General features: G+C 46.1%; 1 long non-coding RNA gene across 1 annotated transcript in view; it reads left to right on the top strand.

Moving 5' to 3' along the window:
* The window catches only part of LOC123579144, a 393386-nt gene extending 385260 nt beyond the window's left edge, over nt 1-8126 (top strand). Inside the window, exon 7 of the long non-coding RNA XR_006702644.1 lies at nt 7626-8126. This is a non-coding gene — a long non-coding RNA (uncharacterized LOC123579144). The remainder of the gene's footprint in view (nt 1-7625) is intronic.
* The last annotated feature ends 4148 nt before the right edge of the window (nt 8127-12274 follow it).

Genomic DNA, 12274 nt, shown 5'->3' with positions numbered 1-12274 from the left:
ATTTCAAATAGAGGGGTGTGATGGTCACAGGAGAATTGAAGGAAGCCATGTGGCTGGAGTAAGGGGATGAGGGCAAAGGCATTTAGGGGTGGAGTGAAACAGGTAGCTGGAACCGCATTACCCACAGTCCTTTTCTTTCATGGTCTTTGCATTTTTTAAAAATTAAGTTAAATTAAATTTTTAAATATAATTTATTGTCAAATTGGTTTCCATACAACACCCAGTGCTCATCCCAACAGGTGCCCTCCTCCATGCCCATCACCCACTTTCCCCTATTCCCCACCACCCCTCAACCCTCAGTTTGTTCTCTGTATTTAAGAGTCTCTTGTGGTTTGCCTCCCTCCCTCTCTGTAACTTCCCCCCCTTCCCCTCCCCCCTGGTCTTCTGTTAAGTTTCTCAAGATCCACATATGAGTGAAAACATATGGTATCTGTCTTTCTCTGCCTGACTTATTTCGCTTAGCATAACACTCTCCAGTTCCATCCACGTTGCTGCAAATGGCCAGATTTCATTCTTTCTCATTGCCAAGTAGTATTCCATTGTGTATATATATACCACATCTTCTTTATCCATTTGTCAGACGATGGACATTTAGGCTCTTTCCATAATTTGGCTATTGTTGAAAGTGCTGCTATAAATATTGGGGTACATGTGTCCCTATGCATCAGCACTCCTGTATCCCTTAGGTATGTATTTGCATTTCAAAAGCCTCTCTTTGCTGAGTGTCTTTGGTCCTTGGTAAGCTGGGCTGCAGTAAGGGTGCCATGTGAGTCACAATTCAAACCAATAAAATCCCCTGAGGGCTGTCCCACGACTGAGTTGTTGGGGGATGGCGAGGTGACGGCAGTGCTTACCAAGGTTCTGCATCAGCATTTCCTAGAGCTCCCTGAAATCTCAACCCAGACTGTGCGTTCCGTGCAGCACTCCCAGAGGAGAGGCTTCGAACTCGCAGCTGAGATCGTTGTCATCCAGAAAGGGCAATAACGTAGAATGTTGACGTGGGAATATGAAATGTTCGTTCTGGAATAGAGAATGTGAGATCTGAAAGAGACAGTACCTTCAGTTAAGTGAAGTTACCTACTCTGGAAATCAGAGGGCTCGAAAGAATGTAGGTGGTACATGTCGGAACCAAAATCTAGTAACACTTGAAGGTTCAGCCCAAAGGAAGGCACATGTGGAATTTCAGGCAGTAGCTTGACCAATTACAGCTTTGTCCCTCTTCCTCCTCCTACATGCACACGTGTGCACATGCACCTTTTGATGCCCCGCCCCTTGCCGTTAGAGATTTATATTATGTCCTGATTGATGTGGATCATTCCATGAGTGCTCTGCCTTTCTAGTTTGATGTAAAGTTTGCAGAACAAATAGAACTGTGACTTAGGTTTCATTATTTATGTAGCTGATTCTCTGTGAAATTGTTTCCTGTCCTATCATATTAAATTCGCCTTATATTTGCCCTCTCTCTGAGCTGCTTGGACATTAGTTGTGAGGTGTGGTGGGAGAATAGAGTGTGGCACCACAGCAGGGCAGGCAGGAAGGCATTTAAAGTAAGGGCCTTCCACTGACTATTCTCAGCTTTTACCTGCTAGGCACAATTGCCTCCTCCAGCAAAACATGGAACCAGTCTGGGCCGAGTGAAGCAAGGATGCTAAGATATATAATCCTTGTGTAACCTGGATGATCTGTTGAACAGGTGTGTGTCGAATAACATGATAGACAAATGAGGAAGGAGGGAAGAGACAGAGGGAGGGACACAAGGAGAGAAGGAAGGAAGGAGGGAAGGGAGGGAAGGGAGGGAGAGAAGGAAGGAAGGAAAGAAGAAAGGAAGGAGGGAAAGGAGAGGAGGGAGGGAGGGAACAAAAGAAGGAAGGAAGGAAGGAAGGGAAGGGAGGGAAGGAAGGGAGAGAAGGAAGGAAGGAAGAACAGGAGGGAGGGTGGGAGGAAGGAAGGAAGGAAGGGAGGAAGGAAAGGAGGGAGGGAGAGAAGGAAGGAAGCAAAGAAGAAAGGAAGGAGGGAAAGGAGAAGAGGGAGAGAGGGAACAAGAAGGAAGGAAGGAAGGAAGGAACAGAGGGAGGAAGGAAGGAAGGAAGGAAAGGAGGGAGGAAGGGAAGGAAGGAAGGAAGGATGGGAGGGAAGGGAGGGAGGGAGAGAAGGAAGGAAGGAAGGATGGGAGGGAGGGAGGGAGGGACGGAAGGAGGAAGGAAGGAAGGAAGGAAGGAAGGAAAGGACGGAGGGAGGGAGGAAGGGAAGGAAGGAGGAAGGGGGCACCAGAAGCCTGTGACAGTGGCCCTTCACTCCTGCAGGAAGGCACCTCCTCTTCATCTAGCCCCAGCTTGGAGGTTTGGGGGTGGACCTTTCTCACGGGGACACTCCAGTGCTACTTTGCACTTCCTTCGCTTGAGCTGAGATCTACCACTTAGAGCTTTCCCCCCTCTTTCTTCCCTTGGGGATTTGAATTAGTTCATCCAAGGGCACTTTTCCCCAGTAGATGGAGAGTGATGGAAGACATTCCGTCTGGAGGAATTCCTCTGCGGAGCTACGAATGGAGAACTGCTGGAGCTTCTTGCCCCAAACTCTTGTCTAATCCAGGAGTGGCATGTTCTAGCTCCACCCTTATGACAGGGAGGAACAGAGACAAGGGTTTGGGCAGCTGGTGCTGTCCTTCTCTTCAGAATTCTCCTAATAGTCCTGACTTAGGCCTGAGCAACTTTCTGTATTCTGCTTGACCTTGCCCCGTTACCAAAGCTGGTTGGACTGGATGGTCACCTGACCTAATCTGAGCCAATCAGTCTTTCTGGAAAGCAGGAATGGCATGGAACATACAGCTGAGCCACATTGGCCTTGGAACCACAAGGCTATATGGAGTTAGGATCACAAGGAGCCACGATTGAGTGAAACTTGCAGAGGTCTGGAGGGGCAGAAGAAAAGAGGCTCAGAAAGGAAGAAGTTTGCAGAAAGAATAGAATATTCTCGCCGAGAGAAGCAGAAATGAGAGGTCAAGCATCCCCCCAAATAAAGAGGCGAAAAGAAGAGCTGGCTGGTGACTTTCCAGTTGCCATAATGACCAGCTGTATTTCTTCAAATAGATTTCACAAGATTTTCCTGCATCCTTCCAATAAATTCTTCATTGCCAAAGCCAGCTTGAGTGAGGATCTGTTTCTTGAAATAAATTGATCTTTCAGACTGGGTTGTAAAATTTGATATCATAGGGAAAAGATAACCCCACAGTTTACTGGAGTCCTGGAGTCATTGCCAGTCTTAGGCATATGGTTTTTAGGGGGGGGGGTGCTCCAGGTCCAGAATTCTCTCCTCCTCTGACATGCCATCCTGCTGTAAATTTCACCAGGAGGGAGCCATGCCTTTGGGTTAAGATTTGCTTTTCAAGGAACTTAACTCAGTGTAACTCAAAATAACTATAATGAGCTACTCAGAGATAATTAGCTTAGAGGAACTTTTAGGGGAGCCCTGCAAAAATGAAACTCCAGATGGGCAAGCTCTGAGATACTCTGCACAACCCATCCCTTTGAGCCAGATCGCTAGACCTGCTTTTATCAAAAGCATTCCAACAAAGGGACTCTTCATATATATAAGAAATCATACGCATAGAATGCTTTCTCTAAAGGCCACGAGGACTTCTGACCTCCTTTTCAAGATGCCAAAGCAAGCCCCACCTCTCTTTAGCAAGCAGAGATTTCCAGGGAGATATATATGCATTTATATGTGTGTGTGTAAATATATACATGTATATTCTAATTTATTATTTTTTTCCTGAGTAGTTTGGTCTCCTCATTTGTGAAAGGGCGATGGCGGGGGAAGAAATTGACTGGTAGCCCTCTCTAAGGCCATGTGGCCCACTCAAATGCCTTTGGGCGAGTAACATAAAGGAACAAAGTGGGCCAGGTGCAAATGGGGTAACCTAAGGGAAATGAGAAATGCTTGAAGAACTTCAAATTAGAAAAAGAAAGAGAGAGAGAAGAAAGAAGAAAGAAAGAAAGAAAGAAAGAAAGAAAGAAAGAAAGAAAGGAAGGGAGGGAGGAAAGAAAGAAGGTCAAGACCAAAAAACCGCCTCTGAAGGGCGGAATTTGTCCCTTGAGATGCCAGTTTATAAAGTTCGTCTGTGGTTTCTTCCAGTGCCGAACGTTTAATGCTTCTAAATTTGTCTTATGGAGAATGGGGAATCATTTCGAATTCCTAGAGGGAATGAATAATAATACAGATGGCGGGGGGGGGGGGGGAAGAATTCTGGGAATAGAAGTGACTTTTTCCTCCTCCTTCTCGTCTTCCTTCGTGCCTTCTACCCCCATTTCCTTCCCTACCTGCTCTATGGGGCCTCCTGTGACTTTTGTGGGCAGAGCCAACGGTTTGTATTCAATGACTCCTACATCATATGGGGGTTTTGGCAGAGGCCCAGAGAAATGGCACGTGAATAACTCTATGGCTTTGTGCCAAGTGCAGTTGAATTTGTCACTGAGGATTTCCCATGGACCGGACCACGTGTCCCTGTGGTGTTCAGAGATGCTCAGTAATGAGCTAATTCTCTGGGCATGCAGGTGAACTGGAATCGTGTCTCCCCAGATATAGTGCTGATGGCCTTGTTAGGTCCTCCTCACTGGCTCAATGGGGGGCATGTCTCCAAAGAATGCACTAGCCCAGGCATCCTGCTAGACCTCATATGTAAGTACCAGAGCCTGCCATGGCCCAGGACCCCATTGGTGCCTGACTCATAATCATTTTTGCTGCTTTCTCTTGATGAGTGTCACCAAAAATCTTGTCCTACGATAATAGTAGCGATTTGAGTAAGACCTTGGTTTCCTATGATTTTGAAATAATGAAGAGGGTAAATGTATTAAGAATTCTGGCACCAGCTGAGTTTAAATTTTTCATGTAAATTGGGCCAAAAGAAGGTTTTAAAGTTACGCCATTCTGTATTCTCTCTGCCTCAGTCCTCTGCCTGTCTGTTGTCCAACAGGACACGGGTAGACTCAAGCCTGCATGAACCAATTTCAGTCTGACCCTGATTAAAATTTCCTTCCAGCAAACCTGAGAAACAGCTGTTTCTCAGCGAATGGCCCCCAGCACACCCCAGCCATCCTGTCACCCCTAGAGGCCATTCCTCAGAAGCCATCTGTTGTGAGGGAGAAGATGAAAGGTGTCAGTCCCGTAATGCTTGTAACTTAGGGGAGGGAGCAAGGTTCTTTCTTTGTTTTATCCTTTTAAGTTGAGCATATAATTGTTACGATTAAGGGACGGGTTATCATTTCCATTCCCAGCGGATGGGGCGAAGGGATTTGTCAGTCTCCTTAGTCAGAAGAGAACATTTCTGCTCCTGATATATGGGGTTGGGTTATTTTGGAATACCAGCTTTCCTTTTGTTCCAGTCTGTCTTGTTGTTGTGACATTACAGTCATTGCCATGTAAATTGTGGAGGGGACAAGAGTTTCGGGTATCAAACTGAGGTCCTGAAAGAGTTTTACCAAGTGTCCAAGCTGGTGAAGTTGACTCAGTTGTTGCTCTTATAATAGGAGAAGGGGTGGTTTTGGTTTATCAGTGGGAGTCTGGAGGCTTTCATTACCTGAGGTTTTGACCTGCCTCTCAAGATGTCTTCCTTTAGCCCATCCAGGTGGGTGTAGCTGAAAAATAAGGCTTCAAACGCTGTCTTTCATGCTATACTTTTCATCCATCCAAATTCTGGATCCATTCTCCCTCTTCATAACAACTAATATGTGCATACTGAAGTACCATGTATGAAACATCCATTCTCTCATTTTGAAAAAAAAGTGGGGGCTAAGAGAGTTTGCCTGACTCGGCCAGCATTCCCTGTCAGTAGATGGTGGAGACAGACCAAAGCCCCACAGCACGGTGTCGTACCTGGCATTCACAGTCCAAATCTAAACATAAGCTTAGGAGAAAGTTCTTGGGAATGCATCACTTTTAAAAGGGCAAAAGTTGTAGGATCTGAAGATGTAAGTAAGTTACACATGCACACGATGTGTGTGCACACATGTATATAGTGAGGGATGCAAAATCCGGATGTAATTGACTGATTTATGTTAAAATGTAAGTTATTTGGCACACTTTCCCTCCTGGAGAAGTTTCTTTAAACACATTTATTTAAAGATGACTAGAAAGGCAGTGTTTAGGTTGCAGGAATGCATAGCAAATGCTGTAATTTCATAATATTGTATACAGTATACATATACTGGACAGTATAATACAGCTTCAGGTTATTTAGAAAGATAATTTGTCTCAGGCAAAAAATGTTGTCTTTCCCGTAACCATCAAATTAAATGATGGTTATATTTTAAGATAGATGCACATCTGAGAGCAAATTCTTCCTTGTTTTTATACCATAACTTGGAAGTATTTCATTCTTTCATTTACCTAGTAAACGCATTTTGAGCTAATTTATTACTAATCAGGGGATGTTCTAGAAACTGAGGATATGAGGATCACTACACCAAGTGTTGCTTCCCAAAGAATATGGCATGAAAGGTCCTAAAGACACTTCTGCGTTATTGGAAACCAAGATGGGACACTCTTATTCTGGCTCGAGTGTGAACATCTGAGCTGGGCTTTGGAGCATGGAGTCCACTGGGTGGAGGAGGAAGGGATGGGTATTCAAGGCAGAGGGAATAGCCTACGAGGGGTGGCACTGACTGGAATATTCCATGTTACAGAAGGTCCTCAGAAGAATTTGTTACACATCCACCAAACCACCTGAGCACCTGGTGTATACTCTCAGGCACTAGGGATACAAAAATCACTCATATTTTGCAGACCCTGCCACCCGTAGCCCTAGAATCACAGAAGGCAGGGACTTTGAGGGATCTCAGCAGTGATGTATTCCAGGGCTTTCCTAGGTTCTGTGTTGCTGAATTCTAAAGCTATGCTTCCTAGGCCCCTAGTGAGGCCAGAGGGCACTGGGAATGTGAGTGTATTTGTCAGTTTAGGTCAAGTTGTGCTGCAGTAACAAATGATCCCCAAATCGTAATGCCTTACAACAGCAAAGGTGTATTTCTCACTCTTGTGGAATGGCCATCATGGATCAACCCTGGCTTTGCTTCATGGTTTCTTCATCTGGAATTTGCTGTAGGAGAGACTGTTATGTGCGACATGCTAGGCCCGTTTCAAAGAGAGAAGAATGGTGGACCATGGCTTTTAAAGCTTCTGCTTGGCAATAGCACCTATCACTTCTGCCTACACTCACTGGCCAAAATCATTGGCCAAGTCGGATGTCAGGGCAACAAGGAAGTGTATTCCTTTCTCCAGGAACAGGAGGAAAATATTTGAGCAGTGATTCAGTATTCATCATGGAGTCTAGGAATTCCCTACCTCTGGCTTCAACCAGTGCAGCTTCGTGTCTAACTGTTCTGTATATTGGACTACCATGCAATTTTGGACTCACGTTTTGTTTGAAGAAGCAGGGGAAGGAATGCTGTATGTCCACTAAAATCTGTTCTCCCCTCCCACGGTGGAGTCCCAACTCACCTCACACGTAGATGTGGCTGTACGTGTACTTCTCACGAATAGGACGTATGTAAAACTCATGTACGGATTTTAGGCTATTATTTTTAAGCAGCAGGTGTATATATATATATATATAAAATTTTTGCCTCTCCCCCTAGTGCAGGAAGATGCAGATAATGGCGAAGCCACAGGAGATGGCTCAGAAACAAGAGAGACAGTCTCTGAATCACAGGATGGAAGAAAGCTGCCAACTGTCCCGCCGCGGATTGTCGGGTAAGTGAGAAAGGAGATCCTATTTTTTTTTCTTTGTTCAGCCATATACGTTTTAGGGGCTGTTTGTTATAGCTGTTTAAACTGTAAAGGTTGTGCCTATAAAGATAAATCTGGCCTCATCTAATTCTCTCCTTGTTCTAAGAAGGAAGCAGAAAATCAGGGAGGGATGGTAACTTGCCCGCATTTACACAGTTACGGTAGAATGAAGATTCACCCGAGGTCTCTTCGCCTGTATCTGGCTGATCCCCCAAGAGATGGAACAGGTGAATGAAACTTGGGTTCCAGATGGCTGGTTCATGGCCAGGATCTAGGCCAAAGGTGTGTTTTCTGTTTTCTGTACAAGGTTTTAAAATAACATGAATTAGGGGCACCTGGGTGGCTCAGTCGGTTGAGCACCTGACTCTTGATTTGGGCTCAGGTCATGATCCTGGTGTCATGGGATGGAGCCCTGCATCGGGCTGTGTGCTAAACATGGAAGCTGCTTAAAATTCTCTCCCCCCCCCCGCCCCGCAACCTCTGCCCCTCTCCCCCACTCTCTCTCTCTCTCTCAAATAAATAAATAAGAATTAATTACAAATATGTAAATATCAGGATATTTCATAAGAATAGTTAGGTTTCAACTTCTCTTGAAAAATGATAAGGTCTGGAAGTGCTTCAAGACCCTGGGTCTCAGCCACAGTTGCCCCTGCTCAGTACACATAATGGATGATTTGCTCACTAGGAACATCTCTACCAAAGTGCGTGTCCTGTCATGGTATTTTAGAATGTTTTTTTTTACTGTACCTCCTAACAGCCCCCCTAAGTGCCTTGTCCTGCTCTCATGTCTCCCGGGACAGCTAACATAGGAAGGAAAGGTGTTCTGGCTTTTGCTATTTGGAAGAACAGGTGGTAAACTCTAGCAGAGATTCGAGGCTCCAAGACTGGGAAATGGCTCCACATGGACATTTATGCAAACCCGTGTTCAAATGTACACTTTTTTATGAAGACGTTTGCTCACTACCCAGTTTGAAGTTACGTGCCTCTTCACCATCCCTCATTCCTCTCCCCACTCGTCCCTGAGATACTTTGGTGCACATTTTGCTGGCTTAATGGCGTCTCTGTCTCTAGGTTGTGAGCCCCACGAGGGCAGGCACCTGGTCAACCTTGTTCATTGGGGTATGCTCAATGCCAGGGCAGGCCCGGCGCAGAGGAGCAGCTCAGCAGACACTGAGCGAATGAATGAATGAGGTGAATTTGATATTGGTGGGTCTTTGGGCAAAGGCTCAGCTCTCTGACCCATGAATTGGATCCTGGGGTGAACAGTGTAGGCTGAGGGTGAGAGCAATGGAAACCACATGTAGCTTATGAGATTTGAAAAGGAAAGAGAAGGTTGCTCCTTCTCAGGTAGAGATGGGGGAGGCTGATGTTTCTACAGTGGCCATAACTGCATGGAATATGTAGCTAGACATGCCCAATGGCAGGAGAATGCTTCCCAGGCACTCAGAGCTCTGGGTTTAGCCCAGAGAGCTGACGGAACTGGCAGCCCTTGAGACTGCGGACAGAATACTAGACGCGGATGAGGAAAGCACAGTGGGTGCCATCTTGGATAAAGGACGACACTGAGGATGTGTGTTGCGTTCCCCTCCTCCCTTCCACCTCCATCCAGGTGACTTGGGAGGGCAGCGATGCCCTGACTCAACTGAAATGAAGTTTACACCGCTTGGTGAAATGAGGGTCTCCACAGAAACAGTAAAAAACTGAACCACAAACCAAACCAAAACCAGGCCAAAACAAACTTCACATCCCTCGCTCCTCTGTGCTTACGGACTGAAATTTGTCATCCCAACACGGGCAGCGCTTCACAGCTGTATCTCCGCCACTTTCTCTACCACTCATGGAATGCAAATAAGGGTGATTTTGCGATAGGAATAAGTGGGGATCCACGGTCATTCATTTCGAAAAGGTAACGAGTTCACCAGTTTCCGTAATTTGGCTCTCATTTGTCAGGTTACTCATTACGCCCCATTGCAACTGACTATGAAAATGTGTTCAGAGACCCGCTGCTGTGATCAGTGGGGCAAAGGTGCCTGTCGTAATGGGGGAGGAACTCTGGGCTGTGGATCGCCAAGACCTGGGTTCTGGTGACAGCTGTGTCCTCTATTAGCTGTGGGCTCCTGGCGCGGTCCTTTCCCTCTCCCTGGGCTTCTGCCTTTGCACCAGACAACTGTGGGGATGAAATGGCCTGGCGAGTACATGTGATTGTCATAACTGCATACCAGCCGTGCTGTTATTCATGTAACGAGTCTCTTTAGTTCCCCTAAGGACCTGGATACTTCTGCGAGGTTGCTCGAGACCATCCAGCGTGAGAAGCGTCAGGATGGGCGAACTTTTTTTTTTTTTTTAATTTTTTTTTTTCAACATTTATTTATTTTTGGGACAGAGAGAGAGAGAGCATGAACGGGGGAGGGGCAGAGAGAGAGGGAGACACAGAATCGGAAACAGGCTCCAGGCTCTGAGCCATCAGCCCAGAGCCTGACGCGGGGCTCGAACTCACGGACCGCGAGATCGTGACCTGGCTGAAGTCGGACACTTAACCGACTGCGCCACCCAGGCGCCCCAGGATGGGCGAACTTTAAACGTCCTCTCTCTCTCTCTCTGACATTCCGGTCTTCACCTTGTGACTTTCAGAGGGAGAGCCTGAGCCACTTCCCAACTTCCTGTGGGCAGAGAGTCTATTCAGCCCACCACTTGAACGACGGGGGGGGAGCTGCCATCCGTTGTTCCCAAGACGTGGTGGGAGCCACAGGTGACTTTTTTCCAAGTGGAGAGGTTCTTAGGAATTGTTTGACAGCCTCACCTTTGTTAAGTGTTCCCCCGGGGATTTCGGTTGGGTCCCTGCTTTCTTGTTTATATTTTACCTCTCCTAAAGTGCCACTTACCTTCGTGGTGTGATGCAAATGGAAATGGCTGGCGTAGCAGGCTTGGGTTGAAAAAAAAAAAAAAAAAAAAGAAAAAGAAAAAGAAATCCAAACGAAGGCGAGGATTTGTCGGCTGTCCACTAGAGGGCAGCAGAGTAGTGAGAATCGGGATTCTCCGAGGCTTTGTACATTGAAGTGTTGACATGTGACTTGGCAATTGAATAATTTTTGATACTGTCCTGACACATAAACACCTAGAAGCAGGTTTTCAAAGGTTATTTGCACACTAAAAGAGGAATTAACAAAACGAACTTGCATGCCAAAAGTAATTTTCAATATTCTACAAAGAACCGTGGCCTCATTACGAGATCCCTTTTAGAGAATATTCGGCTATCGTTAACTGGATATGTTAAACTTAACTGGCAAACACTCGTTCAAAATAAATCAGGCTGAATGGACCTAAAAACGTAGATCCGGTGCCTAATAAAAATTTCTGCTGGGGTTGGGGCCTGGCCAAGTCACCCAAAAGGAGAAATTTGGTTTTAAGTGATTTTTCTATGTCCCTCAGGCCCTGGTGCTCCCAGATATGCGGTCCTAATGTGGTTAAACAATTGTACACACACTATGTGGCTGTGTGTGTTATTGCGGTAATTTATTTTTAAACCCTTGCTCTACCTTGCGCAGAAAAAGTCAGCGAATTATCAGAGTTTATTCCATTGACATTCTCACACCTTGAGAAATAGCCCATTTGTATTATCACAGTTTGATATATTTCCCATTTACTGAGCTTCTTTGGCAAGTTGGCATTTTAATTTAATTATACTTTTTGCTAATGGTCTTTATTTTTCAGTGTCTGTGTGTAAAACGCCCGTGGGTTTGATTATCTCCCCCACCCCTTCCCAGTGCCAAGCTGTAGTGCAAATTTATAAACTGACAAAATTCAGCGTAAAATTCAGGAGGTGAAATTAAGGAGTTTGTAAAGAAACCCTGCCCGAGCCACGAGGCGTTTTCTTCACTTGCAGAGTGCGGCCCTGTCTTGCTTGGGCTTAGTTCCTGTCCTTGGTGTGGCTCACAGGACCTTTAGCACAAAAGAAGGTGGGGCCAGGGCTCCCCTGGGTCAGAGAGGGACAGAGACCACGGGGGGCTTTGATTCCTCCCTGGGACTTTTCTGCGCCTCTTAGGATCTGGCAACAAACGGTAGTAACTTACCGTTTCCTTGACTTCTTGGCAACGCTTGGAGCTTGTTGGGGCTTTTCCCTTCCGAAAAGTAATTGATTGTGGAGGCACACAGCTCTCCTTGAAAGCTGCAAGCAGGCTAGTGGAGCCCGGATGAGGGCTCTCCCAGGACCTCAGGGCTGCACTGGCGTGCCTTTCATAGCAAAGAGGAGCTGCTGAATGGATATACCCGGAGAGGTGAGTGTACAGGCTCATACTGACATTTACGCAAGTGTGGGTACCCCGTGTCCTTGTGCTCACACGCCATTGACTCTAAGGCACACCCACCGATTCAGTAATAGCCTTTCAGGAAAAAATAAAGAAAAGAGGAAGATGCACTGCCGTATTAAACATACACATCGATCGTAGGGTGCATCCCAGTGTCAGAGATGCTAAAAGGGGGACGCCTGGGTGGCTCAGTT

Source organism: Leopardus geoffroyi, chromosome E2 (genome assembly GCF_018350155.1).
Source record: "Leopardus geoffroyi isolate Oge1 chromosome E2, O.geoffroyi_Oge1_pat1.0, whole genome shotgun sequence".
In the NCBI taxonomy this organism is placed as follows: Eukaryota; Metazoa; Chordata; class Mammalia; order Carnivora; family Felidae; genus Leopardus; species Leopardus geoffroyi.
The sequence above is the reverse complement of the archived record's forward strand: the minus strand, read 5'-3'. Positions and strand labels throughout refer to the sequence as shown.